Source organism: Marmota flaviventris, chromosome 19, assembly GCF_047511675.1.
Source record: "Marmota flaviventris isolate mMarFla1 chromosome 19, mMarFla1.hap1, whole genome shotgun sequence".
NCBI classification, from domain to species: Eukaryota; Metazoa; Chordata; class Mammalia; order Rodentia; family Sciuridae; genus Marmota; species Marmota flaviventris.
In genome coordinates this window covers 28,243,452-28,257,894 of record NC_092516.1, presented here as the reverse complement: position 1 = coordinate 28,257,894, position 14,443 = coordinate 28,243,452, and positions in this window count along the sequence as shown.

The window sequence follows — 14,443 nt, the reverse complement described above, 5'->3', positions numbered from 1 at the left end:
TCTGGTCCCTTTGCTGTGGTAAGAATTGTGTCCCTGGACATTGATGGTCTTTGGCACTTAGGCTGGCAAACTGAGCTAGAATTGCAAAGAAAGGGGAGAAACAATCGGTTACTGAAGTTGACAAGCTCAGTTTCTTGAGCTAACCCTAAACGTGACCTTGGTGAGGCATGGCCACAGGTGTTCTTTTTCGTTTGTGTGTGCTGTTTTTTTTTTTTTTTTTTTTTTTGTTTTTTGTTTTCTTTTGCAGTCGAAGCGCATTCGTTGTGCCATCTGGAAAAGCCACGGTTTCGGTCTTCTTTCCTTTCCTTGGAAAGCAATGCTGGGCATCTGGAATAGCCTAGACTTTGAGGGGGAACTTCTTCTAGCATCTTGGTTCAGTGAATAGGACACATTCTCTCCTTCATGTCACAACTCGAGGCTCTGTGCAAAGAGAGGACCTTGGCTCCTGGACCAAACACGCGGCCAGCCACCGAACGCAGAAAGGGACTAGAGACAAATGAGCGCGCGGTTCCCGGCGGCCAGGGGCTCACAGCAAAGCGCCTCTGAACCCCTGGATGAGGCGGAGACATTTTCGACATTCCCTAAGGAGTGAAGACCCACCGGAGCCGCCTGGTCCACCCTCAAGCCGCAGTGCTGAGTCCGGAGCTGGAGACTCTGGGACCTGGAGGGAGGCGCGGCCTAGGCCCTTGGAGCACACCTGCTTGGCGAGGGGAGGTCGGAGGCCTGGGAGCAGCAGTGGCCTCTGGAAGCATCCGCGCCTCGGCCTGCTCGGGAGCAATAATGGCCCCAGGAACCGTAGTCCCGGTTCTCCTCTGGACCCGTAATGGCCCTCGGAATCGGCTGCACCCAGATCCGTCCAGAGCAGCAACCATCAGCAGCGGGGACCCGGTCACCGCTGACCCCTCGGGAGCTGAAAGGCCACAGCTGCGCATTCCCAGGAGGTGCAGGTAGTGAGTGCAGGAACCGCATGGCGGGTTATTGCGCGAGGCAGGGCAGGGTTTAGTGGCTTCAGGAGAGACAGATGGGGGGCAGCAGTCACTGGGACTGCCGGGACTTCTGCCTGCACTCCTCCCTCCCCCCCCCGCCCCCCCCCCCCACTTATGCTCCAGTGTCTCCAGGTGTGTCAACCTCCAGGAGCACCTCAGATCTTTGACTTTCCCTCTCAGATCTGTCCTTGCAGAATCAAGCCGTGTAGTGAGGACAAGTCTCTTATTGCCTCATTCGATGGAGGAATCTTGGGCTTGACGTGGGCTTCATCAAGGTCTCGGCTGGTTTGTGGGCACTTCCAGGCCAGCATGCCTTCCACTGTATTCCACTCAAGTCACAGTTTCTTAATAAAATACCCCTTTGAGCAGCGCCACTCAAGTTTCTACAAAGTCCAACCATGCTGACTGCATTCGTTATTCAGAGAATCCTATGGATTTTATGATCTTAAGTGGTTAAAAGAGTACGAAAACAGATGAGTGTTGTAGAGCAGAATTTCTTTTTCAGCTGACATTTAAATGATGGCAGATGTTTTCATTTGGATTTGAAGTTCATTCACCCTGAGACTCCCACTTATTCGTTCACTGCTAGAAACATGTAGGTGGGGAAGGCCTAATGGGACAGCCTCCCATGAGGTGTCCTGGGAGGTTTCTAGGTAGGTTTTTATGCAGGAGATTTCTGCCACGGTAGGCCAGATCACTCAACAACTCTGCTTGCATTTTCTTTTTCTTTTCCTTTTAAAAAATAGGGTTTTTTTTAGTTGTAGATGGACACAATATATTTATTTATTTGCTTTTATTTTTATATGGTGCCAGGGATCAAACCCAGTGCCTCACGAAGGGAAGGCTAGGGAAGCGCTCGGCCACTGAGCCACAGCCCTGGCCCCAGTGCTTGCATTTTCCATTCCCAGATCTGCACCTGTTTCCACATCTTCCATGTTTTCCAAGAGCAGCAGAAAATGAGTAAATCCCTGCTCAGTTTTTCTATTCATGTGTTTTCTCTACTTTTGCTTACAATACTCCATAGGAGTCAAATAAGTGTTCAAATCTGAAAATGGGAAAATAGAAATAGTTAAAAATATGGTCAACTACAATGGTTATTTTTATCCTTTCCCCCTTACTCTCTCCTTGTTACCATTATTACAGTTTTGGGGGTTGTTTTTGTTTCTTTGGACTCTTGCAGAAACTCCCATTCTCTACTACTTCTTTCCTTCACTGGCTCAAGTGCATTTTCTGCCTTGAGTATTTCTCCTAAAACCATAATTTGATCATGCTGCCTCCATGTGGAAAGCACTTCAGAGGTTCCCTGAGTGACCAGGAAAACTAGGTTATCATTAAACTGGGAGTGGGAGATGGTGAAAAATCAGGTTTGAAAAAAAGGCCAGAATTGGATTTTAGCCATTTTGAGTCAGCTGTGTTAGCATGAGGTAAAGCAGAGATAGCAAGAGGGCAGGGATTGTGTTGGGACTTCAGTGGACAGCCTGCGCTGGAAATCAGCATGGAAAGCTGTGTTGGGAGGTGGACAAGGAGGTGAGCCCAGGACTCTCCCATGTGCAAAGTGCTACAGAAGGTGGGACTGGGTGGGGCTGGTGGTAAGGCCAGCGTGAGGACCAGAGGCATGAAGTTTTAGGAGCCAAGGAAATGAAAAGATCTGGGAATTAGAGGAGAACTGTATCAAATGCTGTTCACAGTCAAGCCCAAGGACAGAACTGGCCATGGGATTCAGTCCTGGGGAGGTCCTGTGACTCCTTGAGGATTTGTTTAGCTGGGTCTCGAAGGGTTTGAGAGAGTGGTACAATTGGATTTGATCTATTCATAATTTTAAATAATTGTTGACCCAATGGGAAAAGAGGATTTGGTCAGTAGCTATAGGAGTTGAGGTCAAGAAAATATTGTTTAGTTTTGATATGATGGGAGGAATAAGAATGGGGATGAGCCAGCAGAGAAGGAAAATCTTTTGACTTACTTGTGTTTTATGCTCTCCTAATTGGAAAGTGATAAGCCAGGAGTAGACACGTCACTGACAACGGTGGTATGCACAAAGCTGCATTAAGTCCTCTCTATGGAGCCCCTGCTTTCTGCTGATGGTTCAGGATGTGATGGGGACCATCACCATCTTACTGTAGAGGTGATGATAGTAAAGGATGCAGTTATAGTGCTGGTGGGAGTTTTTGTGAATGGGACAGTTTGCTCAGAGGATGCACATTAAAAGTCAGTTTACAGGTAAGCTCTATATCCCTTACCAGGAAGGCATTTCTCCTCTTCTGGAATGTGTTAATATGGAGAAAGGAAATTCAGGGTTCCCAAACTGCGAATCGTGGACAATCAAGTCATGCTATTGCTGATACCTCTTGTAGCAGGCTGTGGACTTTCTTGCAATGAAATGTGAAATTAGAACATGTGTTGCCTGGCTTGCTTGTTGCTTTGGTGATTGTGGCCAATGCAGAGTGGTTCCATTAGGCTAGAAGAGGAACAGGCTGACAGGAATAGCAATTGAATCTGAGGCTTGTTGAACTTAAGATCTGAGACATGTGAATCTGGACTTGAGGATGGTTCTGGGACTGGTGTGAGTGGCCTGGGAATCCCAGAGTTGCAGCCGGTATGAAGTGTGAGCAGTGTAGTGAGGCCTGTGGCCTCAACTGGTGGTATTTCATCTCAATGCAGGTGATCAGCATTAGAATGGCTTTGCACAGTGCCATCTGTCTCCCCCACCCACCCCGCTTTGGTACTGGAGATAGAACCCAGTGGTGCTCTGCCACTGAGTCATATCCCCAGCCCTTTTTAATTTTTTTTTGGGGGGGTGCTGGGATTGAACTCAGGGCCTTGTGCATATGAAGCAGGCATTCTACCAACTGAGCTATGTCCCCAGGCCCCTTTTTAATTATTTTATTATGACACAGGGTCTCACTGTTTGCTGAGGCTGTCCTTGAAATTTTGATCCTCCAAGCCACTGGGAATACAGGCATGCTCCACCATGCCTGACAACAATGCCTATCTTATTGGCTTTTCCCTTGATGGATCCTCTTCAGTTGCTCCATTCACTCAACCACCCTCCCTCTCTTAAAGTATCCATCTAGTTTTAAGCTCATTCCAAATGTCATCCTTTCCAGCCCCTCAGCATTGTTCTCTCTCTCTCTAACCCATTCACATCTCATCTCTGGCTCTGTTGTCGCCTCTCTTTAGCTTTGTTTTACTTCTGGCTGATACTCTGCTTTATCTGCTTATTCCCAGCTGCTCCCCTATTCTCTGATGCTCCCATCTCCCAAGGTGCCTTTCTGCAGTTGTTGAGGGGCTGCACTAGTAGCTCGTTTCCCTCCTCTCTGTGCCTATCTGTTTAGCAGCTTGAGCTCTTCCTCACTTCATTCTTCTCAGAACCTGTTCTTCATTTCTCTTCACACTTTCTATTTCATCACAACCTTCTGGATCGTCCTTCTGTTATGTAAAACTGGAATTAGAGGTTGTGGAAAAGACTGTGATAATGACTTAACTAGCAAACTCTACCTTTCCCTGTGTGTCCCCCTCCTTGGACCATTGCCAGGAAGGCATCTCCTGTGAGACGCTTCCTGATTTCAGATTTAGGATTTCTATATAGTTCCCATAGAACTTTCTTTCTTCTTTGTACTCCTCAATGTCCTCCTGTGTTTCCTGCTTCCAGACTCTAATTTAGGATCTGCCACCTTCTCTGTTGTTTTCCAACATGAAAAGCAATTAAAAATTCTTTTTTTTTCAGGTAAGAAATTTGGTCAGTTACCCAGAACCCTGTGAGTGAACAAGCAGTCCAGACTGACATGATCACATGCATTGTGAAGATGCAAAGACGTTCATCTTTATTAAATTTCCCCAAGAAATGTGCTGTGTTCTGCCAAAGCTCATAGCACATGACCTCTTAAAATGCACACTTTCTTTAAAATGATAGACGTGTCAAAGCACATTAAAGAACGGCTGCTTAATGTTCACAACTCAATAATGAAGACCAAAAATCAAAATTTGTACTGAGGGCTGGGGATGTGGCTCAAGCGGTAATGCACTCGCCTGGCATGCTGGATTCGATCCTCAGCACCACATAAAAAAATAAAATAAAGATGTTGTGTCCGCTGAAAACTGAAAAATAAATATTAAAAAATTCTCTTCTCTCTCTCTCTCAAAAAAATTTGTACTGACAAGAATTTGGGTTTACTTCCACTGAGCTAGAAATATAATACACATATAAGTATAATAGCTAAAAAAAAAACCTCTCTTAAAAGTGAAAATATTTATTCATTTTATATTTTAAAAAAATTGTTCTAGTTATTTATCATGACAGTAGAATACAATTTGACACATTGTACACAAATGAGCACAACTTCTCATTCCTCTGGCTGTACATGGTGCTGAGTCACACCAGTAGTGTAATCATACTTGTATATACAGCAGTAATGTCTGTCTCATTTTCCGGTCTTTCCCATCTCCACCACCCTGCCTTTCCCCTCACTCCCCTCTGCATAATACAAAGTTCCTTCATTCTTCCCTACTGCCCCCACCCCACCCCCACTATGGATCAGCATCCACTTATCAGAGAAAACATTTCGTCTTTGGTTTTCTGGGACTGGCTTATTTCACTTAGTATGTTCCATCCATTTACCTGTAAATGCCTTAATTTCATTCTTCTTTATGGCTGAGTAATATTTCACTGTGTATATCACATTTTCTTTATCCATTCGTCTGTTGAAAGGCATCTAGGTTGGTTCCATAGTTTAGCTATTGTGAATTGAGCTGCTATAAACATTGATGTGGCTGCATCACTGTAGTATGCTAATTTTAAGTCCTGTGGGTATAAACTGAGGACTGGAATAGCTGGGTCAAATGGTGGTTCCATTCCAAGTATTCTGAGGAATCTCCATACTGCTTTCCATAGTGATTACACCAATTTACAGTACCATCAATAATGTATGAATGTACCTTTAACCCCATATCCCATATAGGTTTTTGGCACCTTTGTCTAGTATGAGATAACTGTATTTATGTGGGTTTTTCTCTGGGTCTTCTATTCTGTACCATTGGTCAATGTATCTGTGTTGGTGCCAATACCATGCTATTTTTGTTATTATGGCTCTGAAGTATAGTTTTAAGTTCTGGTATTGTGATGTCTCCTGCTTCATTTTTCTTGCTAAAGATTGCTTTGGCTATTCTGGGTCTCTTATTTTTTCAAAGGAATTTCATGATTGCTTTTTCTAGTTCCATGAAGAATATCATTGGAATTTAATTTTTTTTAGTTGTAGATGAACACAATACTTTGTTTTATTTTTATGTGGTGCCAGGATCAAACCCAGTGCCTCATGCATTCTAGACAATCGCTTTACCACTGAGCCATAACCCTAGCCCCGTCATTATGATTTTAATAGGAATTGCATTAAATCTGTACAGCAGTTTTGGTAGTATGGCCATTTTGACAATATTAACTCTGACCATCCAAGAGCATGGGAGATCATTCCATTTTCTAAGGTCTTCTTCAATTTCTTTCTTTAGTTTTCATTGTAGAGGTCTTTCACCTCTTTTGTTAGATTGATTCCCAAATATTTTTTTGAGGTTATTGTGAATGGGGTATTTTTCCTAATTTCTCTGGCAGTGGCTTCATCGCTTATATATAAAAATGCATTTGATTTATGGATATTGATTTTACATCCTGCTACTTTTATGAATTCATTTATTAGTTCTAGAAGTTTTCTGGTGGAATTTGTTTGATCTTCTAAATATAGAATCATCTCGTCGGCAAATAGTAATAGTTTGAATTTATTCTTTTCCTATTCGTATCCCTTTAATTTCTTCCTCCTAATTGCTCTGGCTAGAGTTTCAAGAATGATGTTGAATAGAAGTGGCCTAAGAGGGCATTCTTGTCTTCTTCCAGTTTTTAGAGGGGATGCTTTCAATTTTTCTCCATTTAGAATGATGTTGGCCTTAGGCTTACTATAGACAGCTTGTACAATGTTGAGGTATATTCCTACTATCCTTAGTTTTCTAGTGTTTTGAACATGGAGAGGTGCTGTATTTTGCCAAAAGCTTTTTCCTCTTGTTTTTCATAATGTGGCTACTCTGGACACACTCTGGGGGACACCAGTAGGCTGAACTATTGGCCTGTCATTCTAGGCTCCTCTCCAATGGTCTTGATCCACATTTCCAACACCCCTCTCCCACACGTCTACCATGATTGGCGATGCCACTGGTTAGGGCTCTTTGTTGCTCTAGGACCAAGGTGGGCACAGTCCAGACTCCTTGCCCCTTGGTGCTTCTGTCCCTAGGAATGTCAGGGTCCCCTAGTACATGTCTCCCAGGACCAGCTTTCCAGACTCCCTGGGATGTGATGTGCTGTCTTACCTGCTTCTAGTCTCCTGAACCAGAAATCATGTGCTTGTGGCTGTCCCCAGTCACTATATGGTTGTTATGGTTTAGATATTATGTGTCCCCTAAATCTCATGTCTGAGACAATGCAAGGAGGTTTAGAAATGAAGTGATAACCCAATAAGTGAATTAATACTGATAGGAATTACTGGGTGGTAACTGAAGGCAGGCAGGGTGTGGCTGGAGGAAGTGGGTCCCTGGGGGTTGCTTTTGGGGTTTAGATTTTGTGCTTGTTGAACAGACTCTTTATCCACATCTCTGCTTCCTGTTAATGTCCAGAACCACCTTCCTCCACCACATTCTGAGCTACAAGGAATGGAGTCAACCTTCTATGGACTGAGACCTCTGAAACTGTGAGCCCCCAAGTAAACTTTTCCTCTAATTGTTCTTGTCAGGTCTTTTAGTCACAGCAGTGACAAAACTGACTAAAACAATGGTCTTTCAGTACATACCCCAATTTTCCAGATGGCCTGTGGGGCAGGGATGTTGACGCCACCCCTTCCCAGAGCCCACACAGTACCTAAAGCAGATCTAGCACCCACTTAACTTCCGCAGGGCGACATACTCAACATGACCAGCAGATGGCACCAGGGCTTCTGCTAGAGCTGCCAAGACCTTGTACTTTGGGTTGGATGGAGAGAAATCTTAGGTTTTCCCCGAAGACTGTGACAGCCCCTCTCCTGGAGCCACACGTGTGTATATTCTTTTGTGATTTCTGCCTGTTTGGGGAGATGAGGGATGCCGGCTGATTCCAGTTTCCAGAAGAAACCCAGGATTTTCCAATTCAGAGAGGGTCTAGGGACTGAAGAGAAGGCAGTTTTATGTGAGGCAATGGCAGGAATCCCATGCTCAGAAGCCTAGACCTGGGACCTGGGTCAGCCTCATCACTGCTGGCCCAAGGAGGTGCCTTGGAAATTGCATTGTACAAATGGAGGAGACCCTAGGCTTCCTTTAGCCCCCCAGTACAGACATGGCCCAGTTGGAGCAGGAAAATGCCTGGCAGCCTGGTGAGACTGAGGTCAGACCTGAGGCTGAATCCTGACTCCATGGACAGTGGCGCCTGAAGTCCAGGCACCTTCTAGCATTGTGCCTTTGGGTGACCTTAACGTTTCTCTTCTTCAAAAGTAGTTGAAGGCTTGAAATGAGAGGTCATGGAAGCATGTCCAGCACATGCCATGCATCATGCTCACTGCAGGCCAGTGTGGCTTCCTATCCTGCACACAGGATAGAGCACCTGCTTTAGCAAGACAGTTAGTTTTGGTATAGATCAGAGACATCTGCATGCAGCCCTATACTTACAATGTAGATAATGCACAAACAGACATTTTTAAAAATTTTACCCCACTTGATCATGGTGCACTATCTTTTTGATATGTTTTTGTATTTGATTTGCCAGAATTTTATTGAGAATTTCTGCATTAATGTTCATTACAAATACTGGTCTGAAGTTGTCTTTCTTTGATGTGTCTTTGCCTGGTTTTGGAATCAGGGTGATACTGGCCTCATAGAACGAGTTTGGAAGTATTCCCTCTTTTGCTGTTTCATGAAATAATTTGAAGAGTACTGATATTATTTCTTCTTTAAAGGTCTTGTAGAACTGGGCTGTGTATCCATCTGGCCCTGGGTTTTCTTGGTTGGTAGGCTTCTGATGGCAGCTTCTGATGACATCTTCTATCTCATCATTTGAAATTGCTCTGTAAATTGTGTATATCATCCTGATTCAATTCGGGCAAATCATATGACTCTAGAAATTTGTTGATGCCTTTGATATTGTCTATTTTTTTGGAGTGTAAGTTTTCAAAATAATTTCTAATTATCTTCTTTATTTCTATAGTGTCTGTTGTGATATTTCTTTTATCATCATGTAGGTTAGTATTTTGAGTTTTCTCTCTCCTTTGTTAGCATGGCTAAGGGTTTGTCAATTTTATTTATTTTTTCAAAAAACCAGCTTTTTGTCAATTGAACTGTTTCTATTTCATTGATTTTCACCCTGATTTTAATTATTTCCTGTCTTCTACTACTTTTGGTGTTGGTTTGTTGTTCTTTTTCTAGGGCTTTATGATGTAATGTCAGGTCATTTATTTGTTTTTTCTTCTTTTAATGATTAAGCTCAATGCAATGAACTTTCCTCTTCATAGTTTCCCAGATATTTTGATATGTTGTATTGGAGTTTTCATTTACTTCTAAGAATTTTTTAATCTCCTCCCTGATGTCTTCTGTTATCCATGCATCATTCAATAGCATATTATTTAGTCTCTAGTGTTGGAGTAGCTTCTATTTTTAATTTTATCATTGATTTCTAATTTCATTCCATTATGGTCAGATAGAATGCAGAGTAGTATCTCTATTTTTTTGTATTTTCTAGGACTTGCTTTGTGGTATAACATATGGTCTATTTTGGAGAAGTATCCATGTGCTGCTGAGAAAAAAGTGTATTCACTCATTGATGGATTTAATATTCTATATATGTCTGTTAAGTATTCATTATTGATTGTTTTATTGACTTCTATAGTTCTTTGTTTAGTTTTTGTTTGGAAGATCTATCCAGTGGTGAGAGAGGTGTATTAAAGTCACCCAGTATTTTTGTGTTGTGGTCTATTTGATTCTTGAAGTTGAGAAGGGCTTGTTTGATATACATAGATGCCCCATTGTTTGTCTTGTTAATGTATGAATCCCTTGAGTAGTATGAAATGTGCTTCTTTATCCCTTTTCACTAACTTTGGTTTGAAGTCCACTTTATCTGATTTTAGGATGGAAACCCTTACTTGTTTATGTGGTCCATGTGAGTGATGTTTTTTCCCCATCCTTTCACCTTCAGTCTATGGATGTCTTTTCCTGCGAGATGAGTCTCTTGAAGGCAACATATTGTTGGGTCTTTTTTTTGTTTGATTTGCTAGCCTGTGTCTTTTAATTGATGAGGTTAGGCCATTCATATTCTGGGTTATTACTGAAATATGTTTTGTATTCCCAGTCATTTGGGTTTACTTTTGGTTTTAAACATGACTTGGTTTCTTCTTTGATTGGATTTTCCTTTAGTGTAGTTTCTCCCTTTGCAGATTTTCATTTCCTCCTCATGGAATATTTTGCCAATAATGTCCAGGCTTTCTTGGTGTAAATTCTTTTACCTTTTTTTTTCATGGAAGGTTTTTATTTCAGCATAAAATCTGAAGCTTAATTCTTGGTTGGCATCCATATTCTTTTTTTTTTTTTAGAGAGAGAGAGAGAGAGAGAGAGAGAGAGGGAGGGAGGGAGAGGGAGAGGGAGGGAGGGAGGGAGGGAGAGAGAGAATTTTTAGTATTTATTTTTTAGTTTTTTTTCGGCAGACACAACATCTTTGTGGCCTTTAAATTTCTATTCTTATTCTGTATGCTAGTGCTGAGGATTGTATGTGGTGCTGAGGATCGAAACCGGGCCACATGCATGCCAGGCGAGTGCGCTACCACTTGAGCCACATCCCCAGCCCAACATGCATATTCTTTCAGAGCTTGGTATATGTTCCAGGATCTCTTGGCTTTGAGGGTCTGGTTTGAAATATCTGCTGAGATCTGAATTGGTCTCCCCCATATGTAATCTGATTCTTCTCTTTTGTGGCCTTTAAATTTCTATTCTTATTCTGTATGCTAGGCATTTTTATTATAATGTGCCTTGGTGTAGATCTGTTGTAATTTTGCACATTTGGTGTCCTGCAAGCCTCTTCTATTTGATTTTCCAATTCATTCTTCATGTTTGGGAAATTTCTGTCTTCACTGAGGTTCTGTTTTCCAAGTGATCTAGTCTGTTGATGCTTTCTATTGAGTTTTTTATTTGGTTTATTCTTTCCTTAATTTCAAGGATTTTTTTTTTTTCAGAATCTCTTTCTTGAAGTAAGCTTTTACTCCCTGTATTTGCTCTCTTATCTCTTTGTTGGTATGATCAATGGTTGCCTGCATTTGCTCTCTTGTCTCTTTGTTGGAGTGATCATTTTTGCCTGTATTTGCTTCTTAGGTTATTCTTTAATTCGCAGATCATTTTAATTATGTACATTCTGAACTCCTTCTCTGACATTTCATCTACTGCACTGACAATGGATTCTATTACTATAGCATCTTAGTTTGTCTGGGGCATTTTTCTCTCTTGTTTTTCATGTTGTCTATGTGTCTTCCTCTCTTGCAGTGCAGCTCTGAGGTACTGCAGCTTCTACTCTATAATCTTGTAGAGTCCCTGCAGGTTACTAATACCTCACATTTAAGGGGACGATCAATGTTTATAGCACCCAATGCAACCAGTGTATAGCCATGAATCTATTAGCTTCTATTTAGATACTTACAGTTTTGTTGCTGTAAAGAGAAATGATGAATTTGGTTATCCTCTATCATGAAGCCAGTAGGTTTCCATAAGGGTTTACAGTTTCTAATGAAAGAGAATGCAGGGAGGGGTAGGATGTGATGTTTATGAGGTAGAATGTGAGAATGCAGAGGTATTAGTTTATGGGATGAGTAAAAGATGAATCAAAAGAAGTTGTCTGTTAGCAGGATAAAAAAGATAGGCAACCCCATGCAAGGCTCCCTGTTGCCTCTGCAACAGGATGGTGTCTGTTAGCACACCTAGTAAGGATACCTCTTGTGCAACTGGGCCCACAGGGACCTTGGCAATGGTCTTCCAGGACCTGGTTGTTGTCCCTAGATGGAAATGGCCATATCCCTAGTTGGTGGTGGCAGTAGCATCAAGCCTGTAGGTACCTTGATGTTGGGCTTCCAGGCCCTGGTTGGTGTCCCAAGATGGAAGCTTCCCCATCTAAAGAAGGCAGAAGCTACAGTGGAGGTAACCCAAAATGGTAGTGGAGCTGTCCCAAGATGGAGGCAAATGCTTTCAGAGACAGGGCTTGAAGGATGGGCTATGTGATGGTGTTTGGTGGCCTGTTCGGTGATGGTGCACTATAGTGTGCAGTGCTGCAATGGGCAGCTGCCTCCTGGCCCTGTCTGTTGTCCCACAGTTGATATTACCATGTGTGAAGGGGTATGTTGGTGGCTGCAGTGTCCCAAGATGGAGGAAGTTTGGGTGGAGCCACATGTTAGTAGATAGGGGACCACAGTGTGATGTTCTTCTGTGCGTGGGCACAGTTTTCTGGGTTCGGGTGAGGCGGGGTGTGGTCTGGTGGCCCAGGCCAGATTAATGTTTTAAGTAATTTAACACATAGAGGATTAAACATTGTTTTATATCAGTATATTAATATTGACCTTAGGAAAAACCTTAAATAGCTTATAACCGATTGTTCCAAGTATAGCCAACTTAGTCACAAACTTGTTGAGATTTGCCCTCCACAAACATTGTATAACTTAGACATGGCACAACTTTTTACTTTCCCACACAAAAGACTTTCTGATCCAGAAACATTTATTTTTCCTTCTACTTTCATGTTAAAATATATTTCCGTGCTAGAACCTTTTTATAGCTCTTTCCTGTTGACCCCCATTAAAACTCACATTTTGTAATAATCCTTAACGAAATTTCTGAATTTAGACAAATTACTGCACTTTAATAAGATGAAATACTTTTTTTATAGTACTTGAAATGAAACCCAAATTAAATCTCTTGTACTCTTTGCATGTAGAATTACACCTAATAGAATCTTAATTCTTAGTAATGTTGTTTTTAGTGAAGATACAGAAATAAAGCATTCTCAAACCTTTTTCCATTTGCCAATTAATGAAACACATTTAATGTTTAAATATATTACCTTATGGAATTTAAGAAGTCAAGAATACTTGATTTGATATTTAGCAGTTGGTGTTTTAGCATTTTAGCTTCATAAGTTAATCAGATGTCTCCTGTAACAAGCACATTTATAAAGATTAATCCCATTGTTGTTAAATCTAATTTACTCATTTTAAATATAAAAAAGATATCAGACAAGTGTAGTTAACAGTATTAGCCATCTTTTCTCTGTTGAAGACCAATCCTAGAAGTAAGAGAAATTACATTCTAGACATTTTATAGAAACCAATACTTTATTGTCTGAGTACCTACTAAAACTTGTGAGTTAGTAATTTTAAAAATATCGTTAGTCTCATTTGTTTATTATTCAGCATTAAAAGAGAATAAAATCATGGCTTTTGCAGGTAAATGGATGAAGCTGGAGAATATAATGCTAAGTGAAATTAGCTAATCCCCCCAAATTAGCCAATCCTGAATGCCGAATGATTTCTCTGATTTAGGGATGCTAATCCATAATATGCTGTGTGTGGGAGGAGGGACGGGAGGATTAAATGAACTCTAGACAGGGCAAAGGGGAAAAGGGAAGGGAGCGGGCATAAGGGTAGGAAAGATGGTGGAATGCAATGGCCATCATTATCCTAAGTACATGTAAGAAGAAGGAAGTGGCTCTACTTTGTGTACAACCAGAGATATGAAAAATTGTGCTCTATATGTGTAATATGAATTGTAATGCATTCTGTTGTCATATATAACAAATCAAAATAAAAAATAAATTGAACTTTTTAAAAAGTCATGTGATTTTTAAATTTAGATCCATTTCTCATTTAAATTTTGATATATGAGTACTCATTTAGCTCTATGCCAATTTGACACCATGTACATGATATATGGATACAAGCACATATGTAGACACAATACAATAAACAGACGTGCACAGATAAATAAAAGAGATGGCAAACAAAGATCTTGCAGTTTTTTGTAGACAGATCTTCATAGGTAGGAGGCAATGCTACCAATGTTTATTAAAGCTTCTATTAGATTTAACATGTTAGAAATTAAAAGAGGGAAAAAAAGAAATTAAAACAGAGCCTATCAGACTTTTACATTATGACTTAAATATAGGGCAGGCCTGTATAGTTGGAAATGCTAGGCATAAAGTCTGACAGACATGGTGGACACTAAAATCAAATGTTCAGGGTCCACTTGTCCTCAATGGCTGTCAGATTTATTCCCAACATCACCATGTCTATGTCCTTCTTAGGATTTTGTAATAGGAGATTTTCCAATCCTAACCCTTGAAAAATTGGCTTTTTGTGATCAAAGAGTGTAAAAACCTCTATAATTAGATAAAATAAGTCTGATCAGAAAAATATATTAATTTAGGTGTGCAG